Here is a 15,433-nt window from a genome sequence, read left to right on the forward strand (position 1 = left end):
CTAGCCAAGGGAAGCCATGACAGACTGTACCTGGAAAATCAGGACACTCTCTCCCAAATACTGTGCTTTTCCAATGGTCTTAGCAAATGGCACACCAGGAGATTATATCCCGCGTCTGACTCAGCAGGTCCCACACCCACGGAGCCTTGCTCACTGCTAGCGCAGCAGTCTGAGGTCAACCTGCGAGGCAGCAACCTGGCAGGAGAGGGAGGTGTCCGCCATTCCTGAGGCTTGAGTAGGTAAACAAAGCAGCTGGGGAAGCTCAAACTGGGCAGAGCCCACCACAGCTCAGCAAGGTCTGTTGCCTCCGTAGATTCCACCTCTGGGGGCAGGGCATAGCTGAACAAAAGGCAGCAGAAACTTCTGCAGACTTAAACGTCCCTGTCTGACAGCTCTTAACAGAGCAGTGGTTCTCCCAGCATGGTGCATGAGCTCTGAGAATGGAAAGACTGCCTCCTCAAGTGGGTCCCTGACCCCCATGTAGCCTAACTGGGAGACACCTCCCAGTAGGGGCCGACTAACACCTCATACAGGCGGATGCCCCTCTGGGATGAAGCTTCCAGAGGAAGGATCAGGCAGCAATATTTGCTGTTCTGCAGCCTCTGCTGGTGATACCCAGGCAAACAGGATCTGGAGTGGACCTCCAGCAAACTCCAACAGACCTGCAGCTGAGGGACCTGACTATTAGAAGGAAAACTAACAAACAGAAAAGAATAGCATCAACATCCACAAAAAGCACATCCACACAAAAACCCCATCTGTAGGCCGCCAACATCAAAGACCAAAGGTAGATAAAACCACAAAGATGGAGAGAAACCAGAGCAGAAAAGTTGAAAATTCTAAAAACCAGAGTGCCTCTTCTCCTCCAAAGGACGACAGCTCCTCACCAGCAATGAAACAAAGCTGGATGGAGAATGACTTTGATGAGCTGACAGAAGTAGACTTCAGAAGGTCGGTAATAACAAACTTCTCTGAGCTAAAGGAGGATGTTCGAACCCATCACAAGGAAGCTAAAAACCTTGAAAAAAGATTAGATGAATGGCTAACTAGAATAAACAGTGTAGAGAACACCTTAAATGACCTGATGGAGCTGAAAACCATGGCATGAGAACTACATGACGCATGCACAAGCTTCAACAGCCGATTCGATCAAGAGGAAGAAAGTGTATCAGTGATTGAAGATCAAATTAATGAGATAAAGTGAGAAGAGAAGTTTAGAGAAAAAAAAAGAAATGAACAAAGCCTCCAAGAAATATGGGACTATGTGAAAAGACCAAATCTACATTTGATTGGTGTACCTGAAAGTGATGGGGAGAATAGAACCAAGTTGGAAAACACTCTTCAGGATATTATCCAGGAGAACTTCCCCAATCTAGCAAGGCAGGCCAACATTGAAATTCAGGAAATACAGAGAACACCACAAAGATACTCCTCGAGAAGAGCAACCCAAAGACACATAATTGTCAGATTCACCAAGATTGAAATGAAGGAAAAAAATGTTAAGGGCAGCCAGAGAGAAAGGTCAGGTTACCCACAAAAGGAAGTCCAACAGACTAACAGCAGATCTCTCAGCAGAAACTCCACAAGCCAGATGAGAGTGGGGGCCAATATCCAACATTCCTAAAGAAAAGAATTTTCAACCCAGAATTTCATATCCAGCCAAACTAAGCTTCATAAGTGAAGAAGAAATAAAACCCTTTACAGACAAGCAAATGCTGAGAGATTTTGTCATCACCAGGCCTGCCCTAAAAGAGCACTAAACATGGAAAGGAACAACTGGTACCAGACACTAAACAGCCAAATTGTAAAGACCATTGATGCTAGGAAGAAACTGCATCAACTAACAAGCAAAATAACCAGCTAACATCATAATGACAGGATCAAATTCACACATAAAAATATTAACCTTAAATGTAAATGGGCTAAATGCTCCAATTAAAAGACACAGACTGGCAAATTGGATAAAGAGTCAAGACCCATCAGTGTGCTGTATTCAGGACACCCATCTCACATGCAGAGACAGGCTCAAATAGAGGGATGGAGGAAGATCTACCAAGCAAATGGAAAGCAAAAAAAAGCAGGGGTTGCAATCCTAGTCTCTGATAAAACAGACTTTAAACCAACAAAGATCAGAAGAGACAAAGAAGGCCATTACATAACAGTAAAGGGATCAATTCAACAAGAAGAGTAACGATCCTAAATATATATGCACCCAATACAGGAGCACCCAGATTCATAAAGCAAGTCCTGAGTGACCTACAAAGAGACTTAGACTCTCACACAATAATAATGGGAGACTTTAACACCCCACTGTTAATATTAGACAGATCAACAAGACATAAGGTTAACAAGGATATCCAGGACTTGAACTCAGCTCTGCACCAAGTGGACCTAATAGACATCTACAGAACTCTCCACCCCAAATCAACAGAATAGACATTCTTCTCAGCACCACATCACACTTATTCCAAAATTGACCACATAGTTGGAAGTAAAGCACTCCTCAGCAAATGTAAAAGAACAGAAATCACAATAAACTGTCTCTCAGACCACAGTGCAATCAAATTAGAACTCAGGATTAAGAAACTCACTTAAAACCACACAACTATATGGAAACTGAACAACCTGCTCCTGAATGACTACTGGGTAAACAACAAAATGAAGGCAGAAATAAAGATGTTCTTTGAAACCAATGAGAACAAAAACACAATGTACCAGAATCTTTGGGACACATTTAAAGCAGTGTGTACAGGGAAATTTATAGCACTAAATGCCCACAAGAGAAAGCAGGCAAGATCTAAAATTGACACCCTAACATCACAATTAAAAGAACTAGAGAAGCAAGGGCAAACAAATTCAAAAGCTAGCAGAAGGTAAGAAATAACTAAGATCAGAGCAGAACTAAAGGAGATAGAGACACAAAAACCCCTCAAAAAATCAATGAATCCAGGAACTTGTTTTTTGAAAACGTCAACAAAACTGATAGACCGCTAGCAAGACTAATAAAGTAGAAAAGAGAGAAGAATCAAATAGACACAATAAAAAAATGATAAAGGGGATATCACCAACAATCCCACAGGAATACAAACTACCATCAGAGAATACTATAAACATCTCTACTCAAATAAACTAGAAAATCTAGAAGAAATGGATAAATTTCTGGACACACACACGCTCGGGAAGAAATTGAATTTTTGAATAGATCAATAACAGGCTCTGAAATTGAGGCAATAATTAATAGCCTACCAACCAAAAAAACTCCAGGACCAGACAGATTCACAGCCGAATTCTACCAGCGGTACAGAAAGGAACTGGTACCATTCCTTCTGAAACTATTCCAAACAATAGAAAAAGAGGGAATCCTAACTCATTTTATGAGGCCAGCATCGTTCTGATACCAAAGCCTGGCACAGATGCAACAAAAAAAAAGAGAATTTTAGACCAATATCCCTGATGAACATCGATGCAAAAATCCTCAATAAAATACTGGCAAACTGAATCCAGCAGCACATCAAAAAGCTATCCACCACGATCAACTCGGCTTCATCCTTGGGATGCAAGGCTGGTTCAACATATGCAAATCAATAAACGTAATCCATCACATAAACGGAACCATCGACAAACAACACATGATTATCTCAATAGATGCAGAAAAGGCCTTCGACAAAATTCAACAGCCCATCATGCTAAAAACTCTCAATAAATTAGGTAATGATGGGACGTATCTCAAAATAATAAGAGCTATTTATGACAAACCCACAGCCAATATCATACTGAATGGGCAAAAACTGGAAGCATTCCTTTTGAAAACTGGCACAAGACAGGGATGCCCTCTCTCATCACTCCTATTCAACATAGTGTTGGAAGTTCTGGCCAGGGCAATCAGGCAAGAGAAAGAAATGAAGGGTATTCAATTAAGAAAAGAGGAAGTCAAATTGTCCCTGTTTGCAGACGACATGGTTGTATATTTAGAAAACCCCATCATCTCAGCCCAAAATCTCCTTAAGCTGATAAGCAACTTCAGCAAAGTCTCAGGATATCAAATCAACGTGCAAAAATCACAAGCATTCTTATACACCAATAACAGACAAACAAAGAGCCAAATCATGAATGAACTCCCATTCACAATTGCTACAAAGAGAGTAAAGTACCTAGGAATCCAACTTACAAGGGATGTGAAGGACCTCTTCAAGGAGAACTACAAACCACTGCTCAACGAAATAAAAGAGGACACAAACAAATGGAAGAACATTCCATGCTCATGGGTACAAAGAATCAATATCGTGAAAATGGCCATACTGCACAAGGTAATTTATAGATTCAATGCCATCCCCATCGAGCTACCAATGACTTTCTTCACAGAATTGGAAAAAACTACTTTAAAGTTCATATGGAATCAAAAAAGAGCCTGCATTGCCAAGACAATCCTAAGCCAAAAGAACAAAGCTGGAGGCATCACACTACCTGACTTCAAACTATACTACCAGGCTACAGTAACCAAAACAGCATGGTACTGTTACCAAAACAGAGATATAGACCAATGGAACAGAAAAGAGCCCTCAGAAACAATACCACACATCTACAACCATCTGATCTTTGACAAACCTGACAAAAACAAGAAATGGGGAAAGAATTCTCTATTTAATAAATGGTGCTGGGAAAACTGGCTAGTCATATGTAGAAAACTGAAACTGGATCCCTTCCTTCCACCTTATACAAACATTAATTCAAGATGGATTAAAGACTTAAATGTAAGACCTAAAACCATAAAAACTCTAGAAGAAAACCTAGGCAACACTATTCAGGACATAGGCATGGGCAAGAACTTCATGACTAAAACACCAAAAGCAATGGCAACAAAAGCCAAAATAGACAAATAGGATCTAATTAAACCAAAGAGCTTCTGCACAGCAAAAGAAACTACCATCAGAGTGAACAGGCAACCTACAGAATGGGAGAAAGTTTTTGCAATCTACTCATCTGACAAAGGGCTAATATCCAGAATCTACAAAGAACTTAAACAAATTTACAAGAAAAAAACAAACAACCCCATCAAAAAGTGGGCAAAGGATATGAACAGAAACTTCTCAAAAGAAGACATTTATGCAGCCAACAGACAGACATGTGAAAAAATGCTCATCATCACTGGCCATCAGAGAAATGCAAATCAAAACCACAATGAGATACCATCTCACACCAGTTAGAATGGTGATCATTAAAAAGTCAGGAAACAATAGATGCTGGAGAGGATGTGGAGAAATAGGAACACTTTTACATTGTTGGTGGGAGTGTAAACTAGTTCAACCATTGTGGAAGACAGTGTGGCGATTCCTCAAAGATCTAGACCCATTTGACCCATTGATCCCATTACTGGGTATATACCTGAAGGATTATAAATCATGCTATAAAGACACATGCACACATATGTTTATTGTGGCACTATTCACAATAGCAAAGACTTGGAGCCAACCCAAATGTTCATCAATGATAGACTGGATTAAGAAAATGTGGTACATATACAACATGGAATACTATGCAGCCATAAAAAAGGTTGAGTTCATGTCCTTTGCAAGGACATGGATGAAGCTGGAAACCATCATTCTCAGCAAACTATCACAAGGACAGCAAACCAAACACCGCATGTTCTCACTCATAGGTGGGAATTGAACAGTGAGAACACTTGGACACAGGGTGGGGAACATCACACACTGGGGCCTGTCATGGGGTGGGGGGCAGGGGGAGGGATAGCATTAGGAGAAGTACCTAATGTAAATGACGAGTTAACGGGTGCAGCACACCAACATGGCTTATGTATACCTATGTAACAAACCTGCACGTTGTGCACATGTACCCTAGAACTTAAAGTATAGTTTTTAAAAAAAAGAAAAAAAAACTTCTAAAGCAATCTAGGAAATGAAGGAAGAGATAAACATCTTAAAAAGAAATCAGTCAGAGTTTCTAGATTTGAAAAACTCACTTAAGGCATTTCAAAATAAAATTGAAACCTTTACCAATAGACTGGACCAAGCAGAAGAAAAAGTCTCAGCTAGAGCTTGAAGCCCAGTTTTTGAACTAATCCAGTCAGACAAAAATAAAGAAAAAAGAGTTTTTATTTTTTTTATTATACTTTAAGTTCTGGGGTTTGTTACATAGGTATACATGTTTGATGTCGGTTTGCTGAAGACCTGAAGGAAGTGGGTGGCAAGCCATGTGCACATTCAGGGCAGGTCATTCCACGCAGAAGGAACAGCAGGTGAGAATGCCCTGAGATGGGACTGTGCCTGAGGGCTTAAGGGACAGCAAGTATGCCATGTGGCTGGAGGGAGCAGCTAAGGAAAAATTATGAAGCGATGGGGACAGAAGCAAGCAAGGGCAAATCCTGTGCACTATTAGGATTCTGCTTTTTACTTTGAACTAGAGGGGAAATTATTAGAGCATTTTGAGTGGACAAAAAATGCAGAAAAGTTCATTTGTATCTCTCCTTTTGAGAAATGTCTGTTTGGATCCCTTGCCCATTTTTAAATCAGATTATTTGTTTTCTTTCTATTGAGTTGTTTGAGTTCCTTATATGGTCATGCATCATATAAAGACATTTCTGTCAATGACAGGCCACACGTATGACAGTGGTCCCATAAGATTATAATGGAGCTGAAAAATCCTATCGCCTGCTGACGTTGTAGCTGTCCTAATATCCTGGCAGAACTCATTCTTCACATGTATGTGGTGATGCTGCTGTCAACAAACCTACTTCACAGCCAGCCATATAAAAGTATAGCACACACAGTTATGTATCATACAGAATGCTTGCTAATAATCATAAATGACTGCATTACTGGCTTATGTGTTTACTATAGATTGTTATTTTAGAATGTATTCATTTGTCATTTTTTTTAATTTAATATAAAACAGACTCAGGCATGTCCTTCAGGATGCATTCCAGAAGAAAGCCTTGTTATCCTAGGAGATGACACCTCCATGCATGTTATTGTCCCTGAAGACCTTCCAGTGGGACCAGGTGTGAAGGTGGAAGAAAGTGATATTGATTATCCTAACCCTATGTAGGACTGGGCTAATGTGTGTGTGTTTGTGTCTTCATTTTTAACAAAAAGTTTACAAACTAAAAAATAAAGAAAAAGAAATTTTACATAGAAAAAAGCTTATAGAATAAGGATATAAGAAAATGTTATGTACAGCTTTAGAATGTTTGGGTTTTAAGCTAAATATTACAAAAGAGTCAAAAAGTTTGCAAAAAAATAAAAAGTTTATAAAGTAAAAATCACAGTAAGCTAAGTTCATTGTTGAAGAAAGAAAAATATTTTTGTAAGTTTAGTGTAGCCTAAGTGTATAGTATTTATAAAGTCTACTGTAGTGTACAGCAATCCTAGGCCCTCTCATTCACTCACCACTCACTCACTGACTCACTCAGAGCAACTTTCAGTTCATAGTAAGCTATTTCTGCAAGTTCCGTTCATGGTAAGGGCTTTATACAGGTGTACCATTTTTAACTTTTAAACTTTATTTTTACTGTACCTTTACTACTTTAGATTTGTTTAGTTAGACAAATTCTTATAATTATGTTACAGCTGTCTATAGTATTCAGTACATTAACATGCTGTACAGGTTTATAGCCTTTGAGCAATAGGCCATACCATATAGCTTAGGTGTGCAGTAGACTATATTGTCCACGTTTGTGTAAGTACACTTTATGGTGTTCCCACAGCTGAAACCACCTAATGATGCATTTATTAGAATGTAGCTCCATCATTAAGCAACTGATATATACACGACTATATATTTTGGATATTAGCTCCTTAGCAGATGTACGGATTGCAAATATTTTCTCCTAATCCATAGGTTGTCTCTTCACTCTGTTAATTTCTTCCTTTACTGCACAGAAGCTTTTTAACTTAATGGAATCCATTTGTCTATTTTTGCTATTGTTGCCCATGCTTTCGAAGTTCTACCCAATAAATCATTGCCCAGACCAGTGTCATGGAGCTTTTCCCTATGTTTTCTTCTGGTAGACTTGCCATTTCAAGTCTTATGTTTAAGTCTTTTATCCATTTTGAATTGATTTTTTTTTATGGTGTGAGTATAAAGGTCCAATTTTATTCTTCTGAATGTGGATATCCAGTTTTCCCAATACCATTTATTGAAGAGATTGTTCTTTCCCCATTACACATTCTTGGCACTTTTGTTGAAAATCAATTGACCCTAAATACTTCGGTTTATTTCTGGGCTTTTTATCCTGTTCCATTGGCCAATTTGTCTGTTGTAATGCCAGTACCATGTTGTTTTGATTATAATATCTTTATAATATATTTTTAAAATCAGAAACTGTGATGCCTCCAGCTTTGTTATTTTAACTCAAAATTGCTTTGGCTATTCACAGTCTTTTCTGGTTGTATATGAATTTGGGGTTTTTTTTCTATTTCTGTGAAAATGATATTAGAATTTTGATAAGAATTGCATTGAATCTGTAGATCACTTTGGGCAATAGGGATATTTTAACAGCATCAGTTCTTCCAGTCCATGAACATGGGATTTTTCTAATTTATTCGTGTCTTCTTTAATTGTTGTCATCAATGCTCAATCATCAGGGAAATATTCTAATCATCAGGAAAATGCAAATTAAAATTACAATGAGCTATCCCCTCAAACCTGTTAGAATGGCTATTAGCAGATAAATGAAAGATAAGTGTTGGTGAGGATGTGAAAAAAAGGAAAGTCTTGTAGGCTGTTGCTGGGAATGTAAATTAATACAGCCATGTTAGAAGACAGTATGGAGGTCCCTCAAAAAACTGAAAGCAACAGAACTACCATATGATTCAACAATCCCACTTCTAGTTATATATCCACAAGAATTGAAATCAATATGTTAGAGAAATATCTGCACTCCCATATTCATTGCCATATTATTTACAATAGATGAAACCAATCTAAGTGTTCATAAACAGATGAGTGAACAAAGAAAATGTAATATATATATATATACATGAAATAATATTCAGCCTTAATAAAGAAGGATATGCTTTCATTTGTGACAACACAGATGAATGTGGAGTACATAATGCTAAGTGAAATAAGCCAGGCACAAAAGGAAAAATACTGCATAATCTCACTTATATGAAAAATTTTTAAGTCAAACTCATAGAAATAGAGAGTAGAACAGAGGTTACCAGATACTAGGGCGGGACTGAGATGGGGGTTATTGAAGAGATGTTGGTCAAAGAGTACAAAGTTTCAATTAAACAGAAGGAATAAGTTTTTGAGATCTATTGTACAACAGGGTGACCATAGTTAATCGCTGAGAGTAAATTGCAAATGCCCCATCACAAAAAATGATGAGAAAGTGAAGTGATAGATATATTAATGTGCTTGATAGAATCATCCCCTATTGTATACATATATCAAAATATCACATTTTACCCCATAAAAATATACAATTATCAACTTAAAGTAATATTCATTTTAGAAACAAAAAATCTGTTCAATAATCTAATGATTATCTCACTTAGTCAACACACAATTGCAAGCCATCCAACCAGGGTCATTCTACAGGTCTCTAGGGTTTTCTCTCTGTACAACTCTTTCTTATCTGTACTCTGTCCTGAAAACTCTAGCTGCCTTGGCTTCCCCAGACTCTCACCTTCATCCATTCAACTCGAGGAAGTTCTTAGGCTGTTCTTGGGTTCCTCCTTCCTGTGCCATGCTGGAAACTCTCTCAAGACAGTAATCTGGGGCAATCAGAGGGCTCACCTTGGTTTTCTTCCATTTCTCAAGGCTCACTGTCCTTTTTAACTGCTGTCCAATTACTTGAAAACCATTATTTCATATACTTTGTGGGTTTTTTAGTTGTTTCCAGCAGAAGGAAAAATCCAGTCTCTGCTACTCCATGTTGGCCAGAATCAAAAGTTTACTTTCATTTTTGAAAGTTATTTTGCTGAAAATTATTGTCAATTCTAGATTGATAGTTTTCCTTTATTTCGCTTTGCTTTTTATCATGGACTTGCATTATAATCATCAATAATTGTAACCTTTCTTTCTCTGAATGCATTGGGTCTTTCTGTGCCTGCTTTTAAAGTTATCCCTTTATCATTGGTTTTCAGGAATGTGATTATTGTACAACTTGGGATAGTGTTCTTGTGTGCTTATCCTGTTCAGAGTTCACCAAGCCATTTGGGTCTGTGGAGTTTGGTTTATATTACATTTTCATTAAATTTTCAGCACGTATTTCTTTTAAGTATTGTTTTTGCCCACTTTAGTTATGGGGCTCCAATTACACATGTTATATCATATCACAGGTCCTTGAATGTCTTTGCACTTTTTCTTTTTTGTGCTTCAGTTTAGCTTCTATTACTATATCTTAAATTTCATGTATCATTCCATCTGCATTACCTATTCTACTAACAAGCCTGTACAGTGTATTTTTATTTCACACATGGTATTTTTTAGCTCTAGACATTCCATTTCGTTATTTTCAATTTATTCTTTTCTTTCCTCAATAGGCTTCTGTTTTCTTTTAAACACTTGAGCATATTTATAATAAGTTGTTTTAAAGTCCTTATCAGCTAACCCCCCATCGTCATCCCATCTGTCATTTCTGTATTCTGTTTATTAACTAATTGATATGTTATAGATCACATTTACCTGCCTCTTCCCATGTGTAGTAATACTGGAATTGTGAATGTTGCATTATTGGGTGTGTCTGGATTTTGTTGTATTCCTTTAAGAGGTGTTAAATTTTGCTTTAGCTGGCAACTAGTTATATGCAGATCCACTTGATTCTTTTGAGGCTTGTTTTTATACTCTGTTAAAATGGGGTTTATACAGCCTCCACTCTACATCTTAACCCTTCTACTAAGACATGATCCTTCTGGGACTTCTAATGAATGTCCTGAGTGTTCAATGAGTTCTGTCCATGGTAGCTGGTTGAAACCCAAATATCTGCCAGAACCAGTCAAGCTCTAGAAATTTTGCAGGCTACAGCTAGCTGATAGCTTTTAAATCTACTATTTTGAAGCCTTATGCTATACATGCACAAGTTAAGTATTTAGACCGAGGCTCAAGGTACCCTATGTAAGTTACTGGATAATACTCCCTCTTTCCTAGAACTCTGCCCTAAAAATGTTAGTTCCTTTGGCCTCCTCAACCTCCTATCTCTGTGTTGTTAACTCAGAGAGACCACTCCACCTTATACAGGTTTCTCTTTCTGAACTGTGGTTCAGAATGTGCTCCAGGCAGAAACCTGGGGCAATCTTAGGACTCCTGTTTGTTTGCCTGTGCTTCCTATTACACAATATCTGAAAACAGTTGTTTAGTATATTTTGGTGAGGTTTTTATTTATTTGCAGAAAGAGAGCAGATTCACTAAAAGCTATTTAATCAAGCTAAAAGTGAAAGCCTACTCAATATTTTAAGAAATATATCTGAAGGTTGATGTCTGCTCTAGAGATGGAGGTTAGGTAATTATTTGAAAAATAGACAGCAAATGAAATAGTAACTGTGAACAATATTGCCCAGGAAATGTATAACAGTTAGAATTGGGTTGAGAGAGAAGTAACGCAGATCCAACATAACGGTAATTTCAACAAGAAATTGATTTTCATTCATGCAGAAGTAAAAAGTAGGCAGTGTAGGGCTGACAGGGCAGCTGTGTTTCACAAAGTCCTCAGGAACTTAGTCTTCCTCCAACTCAATGCTCTGCCCTCCCATCTGTATTCCAGCAGACAAATGAATAAAGGGACTAGTAAGAGACAAGGAAGGCACACACTAACCGTCTTTAAGAATGGTTTCTGGATATTAACTCAGAAAACTGCTGCTTACATCCCCCTTGTCATATGGCCAACCTAGCTGTATAGGAAACTAGAAAACATACTATTTCTTCTGAATGACCATGTGCTCATTTAACAATGCTATCATACTGGTAGCAGTGGAAAATGGATATTGGAAGTCAATATTTTGTGTAGACACTCGTTTCTCTGCCACAAATGTATAAAGAGAATAGATCAGACCTAGAGAGGTCCACTGTTTAAGGATGAATAAGTATAAACATAGCCTATAAGGGATAATGGGTTGCCTACCCTGACTGTCTCTCACGGATTTCTTCCCATTCCCTCTTAAATCAATTCCAATCAAGTTTTCTTACTACAAGCCCATGAAAATTGCTTTTGTCAAAGTTATCAATGACCTCAATGTAGCAAAATTCAATAGTCAGTCCTCAGTTCTCCTCTCAATCTATTAGCACCATTTGATCTATTAGCACTGTTTATATCACACTTAAGGAAGTTTTTGAAACCTTTTTCATATGGCTTCCAAGTGTCACATTCTCTCCTAGTTTTCTCCTTACTTTACATTCAGTCTTCCTCATCTTCTTTGATGTTCCCTCCTCTTCACTCAACCTCTAAACAGTAGGGTTCCCTAGGGATTCGTCTCTGGAACTTCTTACTCTCTCATAGTGATTTTTCACTGCTTCCTAAGTGGTCTTATCCAGCCTCATGACTTTAATACATCTATAGTGTCTGTGCTCAAATGATTGTCTTCAACTCAGGCATCTTCCCAAATTATATGCTATAACCTTAATATCTCTACTTGGATAAATAATGACACTTGTTACTTTCTAATATACTATATAATACATTTATTTATTTTCTCTTTTTTTTCCACTGAAATATAAAATCAATGGGAAGTGGAACTCCAGGTGCATAGAATAATGACTGGAACATACTAGGCCTTCAGTAAATAATGTTTAGTGACTAAAAAGAAATAGGTGATAGGGAAAACAAGAGCACTACTTCTCTGCAGCCACAAAAGGAGGAAATTTGAAGAAGGAGTGAGTAGTTCATAGTGTATAATTTAATATTAAGTCTCCAATAAAACTAGGACTACAATTTTTTCATTAGTTTAAATGATTAGGAGGTCATGGTAACCATGATGAGAGCAAATTCAATAAACGTGTCAGGTATGAAGACAGATTGCATTGGGCTGAAAAGTGACTATAAAGTGAGTTAATAAAGATAATAAGCATATTGTTTTACTAAATTTTGAGAAGTTTGGAAGAAAAAAGGAAAAAAGATTAAAAGACTAAAATTAATTTTAAAGGATTGGAAAAATGTAGACATTTTTCAGGCCAAAAAGAATCTGAACAGTTTTGAGGGCGAGATTGAGATTCAGAAGATGGAGGAGACAATTAATAGAGAAGGTTACTCTGGGAGGGAGAATAGGTTCTGCTCAGTCTACAGCTGGCCTTGAACAGTGTGGGAGACAGGCTAACCTCTAAGGAGGAAAGAAAGCTTGTTTTGTGTATGAATCTGTCAGTACGGAATGGGAAATTGAGGTGTGGTGAGGGCAGGAAGAAAGGCTCTAACATGTGGACAGAGGCAAAGATAGAAGCAAATATTTGGAATGTGTTTAGAGAGAGAGAGTGTTGGCCGAAATAATATAAAAGGGGCATCAGTTAAAGAAGTTGGGTGACTGAAGCAAAGGAAGTCTCAAAGACTTGTAAGAGCCAAAGCAAGATTGAGAGTTTAGCTAAAAGTGAAGACCAGAATCACAGAAGATGAAAGCCCTAGAAGTAGAATCCATCTAGTCAAAAACACTTCATTTTACAAAAGAGAAAACCAAAGTCAACTCAAATAAAATAACTCATCCATATGCCTTATCTCTTCAACCTCTCCCTCTTTATTAATATTTCCTGTTCATTTTTAATCATGCTCAAATGAAAAAAAAGTTTCTAGTCAACCCTCCAACACCCTCGAGGAATTTACTGCCTTATAATTACCTTATTTTCCTACCAAGAAGAAGGGAAGTTCCAAAGATGTCTATACTTGCCATCTCCTTTAATTTACCTCCCAGTGTTCTCAATCCATGCCAACCAAATTTCAGGGCTCGTCACTCCAGGCAATAGGTCTTGTTAACCTCTTCAAATTATATCTGTGTACCTAAACCTAATATGTAGGGTTAATTCTTTGTTTTTATTTCTTAGCAGCATTCAAATCTGTTGGCCATTTTCTCTTTCTTGAGAAACACTCTTTCTATAATGTTGATTATTCAACACACTTGGCTTTTCCTCCTACCTCTTGTTAACTGTATTAGTTTTCAGTTGTTGCATAAGAGGGGGAAAAGCTCAGAAGTTTACAACACTCTATTGTTATTACTATCACACATTCTGTAGGTCAGAATTCAAGGCAGGCTTGACTGGATTCTCTCCTGAGAGTCTCACAAGGCTGAAGTCAAGGTACCCAGTCTGGTTGGGCTGTTTTCTGTAAGCTCTAGGAATAAGTCACTTGCAAGCTCATTCAGTTTGTTGGCAGAATCCAGTCCCTTGTGATCATAGGACTGAGGTCCATTTCTTTACTGACTCCAGGGGCCTCACTCTCAGCCCCTTAAAGCTCCCATATTCCTTCTCACACGCACCACCCCATCTTCAGTCAGCAGCGGCACATGGAACCCTTCTCATGTTTAGGATCTCTCTGAATTTTTCTGCCATCAGCTATAGAAAATTCTTTGCCTTTAAGGACTTATTTGATTAGATTAGACCCATGAAGATACTCCATTTTTTTAAATCAACACTGCTTTATAACATAACACAATCAGATGAGTGATGTCACATTCACAGATTCCAGGGATTAGGGCACGGAATATTGGGGACCATTCCTAAAGGTTCTGCCTACTATACCACCCCATTTTAGTTTTATTTGCTGGATCAACCTCCTCTAACCACCTTTAAATGTTGGGGAGCCTCAGGCTCAGCCTTAGGTTCTCTTTTCTTCTGTCATGTACTGTGTCTGAAGTCAATCTTACTTATCTCTCCCCATGCCGTCAGTTACCATCTGTAGAGCAATAACTCTAAAATTTACATCATCACCCCAACCTCTCAACTCCAAAACCATTATGTGAAACTACCTTTTTTTTTTTTTTTTGAGATGGAGTCTCGCCCAGCCTGGAGTACAGTGGCGTGATCTCGGCTCACTGCAAACTCAGTCTCCCGGATTCACACCATTCTCCTGCCTCAGCCTCCCGAGTAGCTGGGACTACAGGCACCCGCCACCATGCCGGGCTAATTTTTTTGTATTTTTAGTAGAGACGAGGTTTCACCATGTTAGCCAGGATGGTCTCAATCTCCTGACCTCGTGATCCGCCCGCCTCAGCGTCCCAAAGTGCTGGGATTACAGGCGTGAGCCACCTCGCCCAGCCGTGAAACTACTTATTCTACACCTTCACTTGGAGATCTCACAGACTTTTCAAATTCAATATGCCTAAACGTGAATGCAAGATCCTCCCCACCCAAGACTGATGCTCAGCCATTGCCCCTCAATACTCAGCACTACCAGCAACTCAGTTGCACAAGCTAGAAAGCTAAACATCATCTTTGACCTACTGTTGCTCTATATCACTCTGAATACTCATTTCATCATCAAGTCCTGCTCTTTTAC

Source organism: Pan paniscus, chromosome 7 (genome assembly GCF_029289425.2).
Source record: "Pan paniscus chromosome 7, NHGRI_mPanPan1-v2.0_pri, whole genome shotgun sequence".
Taxonomy (NCBI): domain Eukaryota; kingdom Metazoa; phylum Chordata; class Mammalia; order Primates; family Hominidae; genus Pan; species Pan paniscus.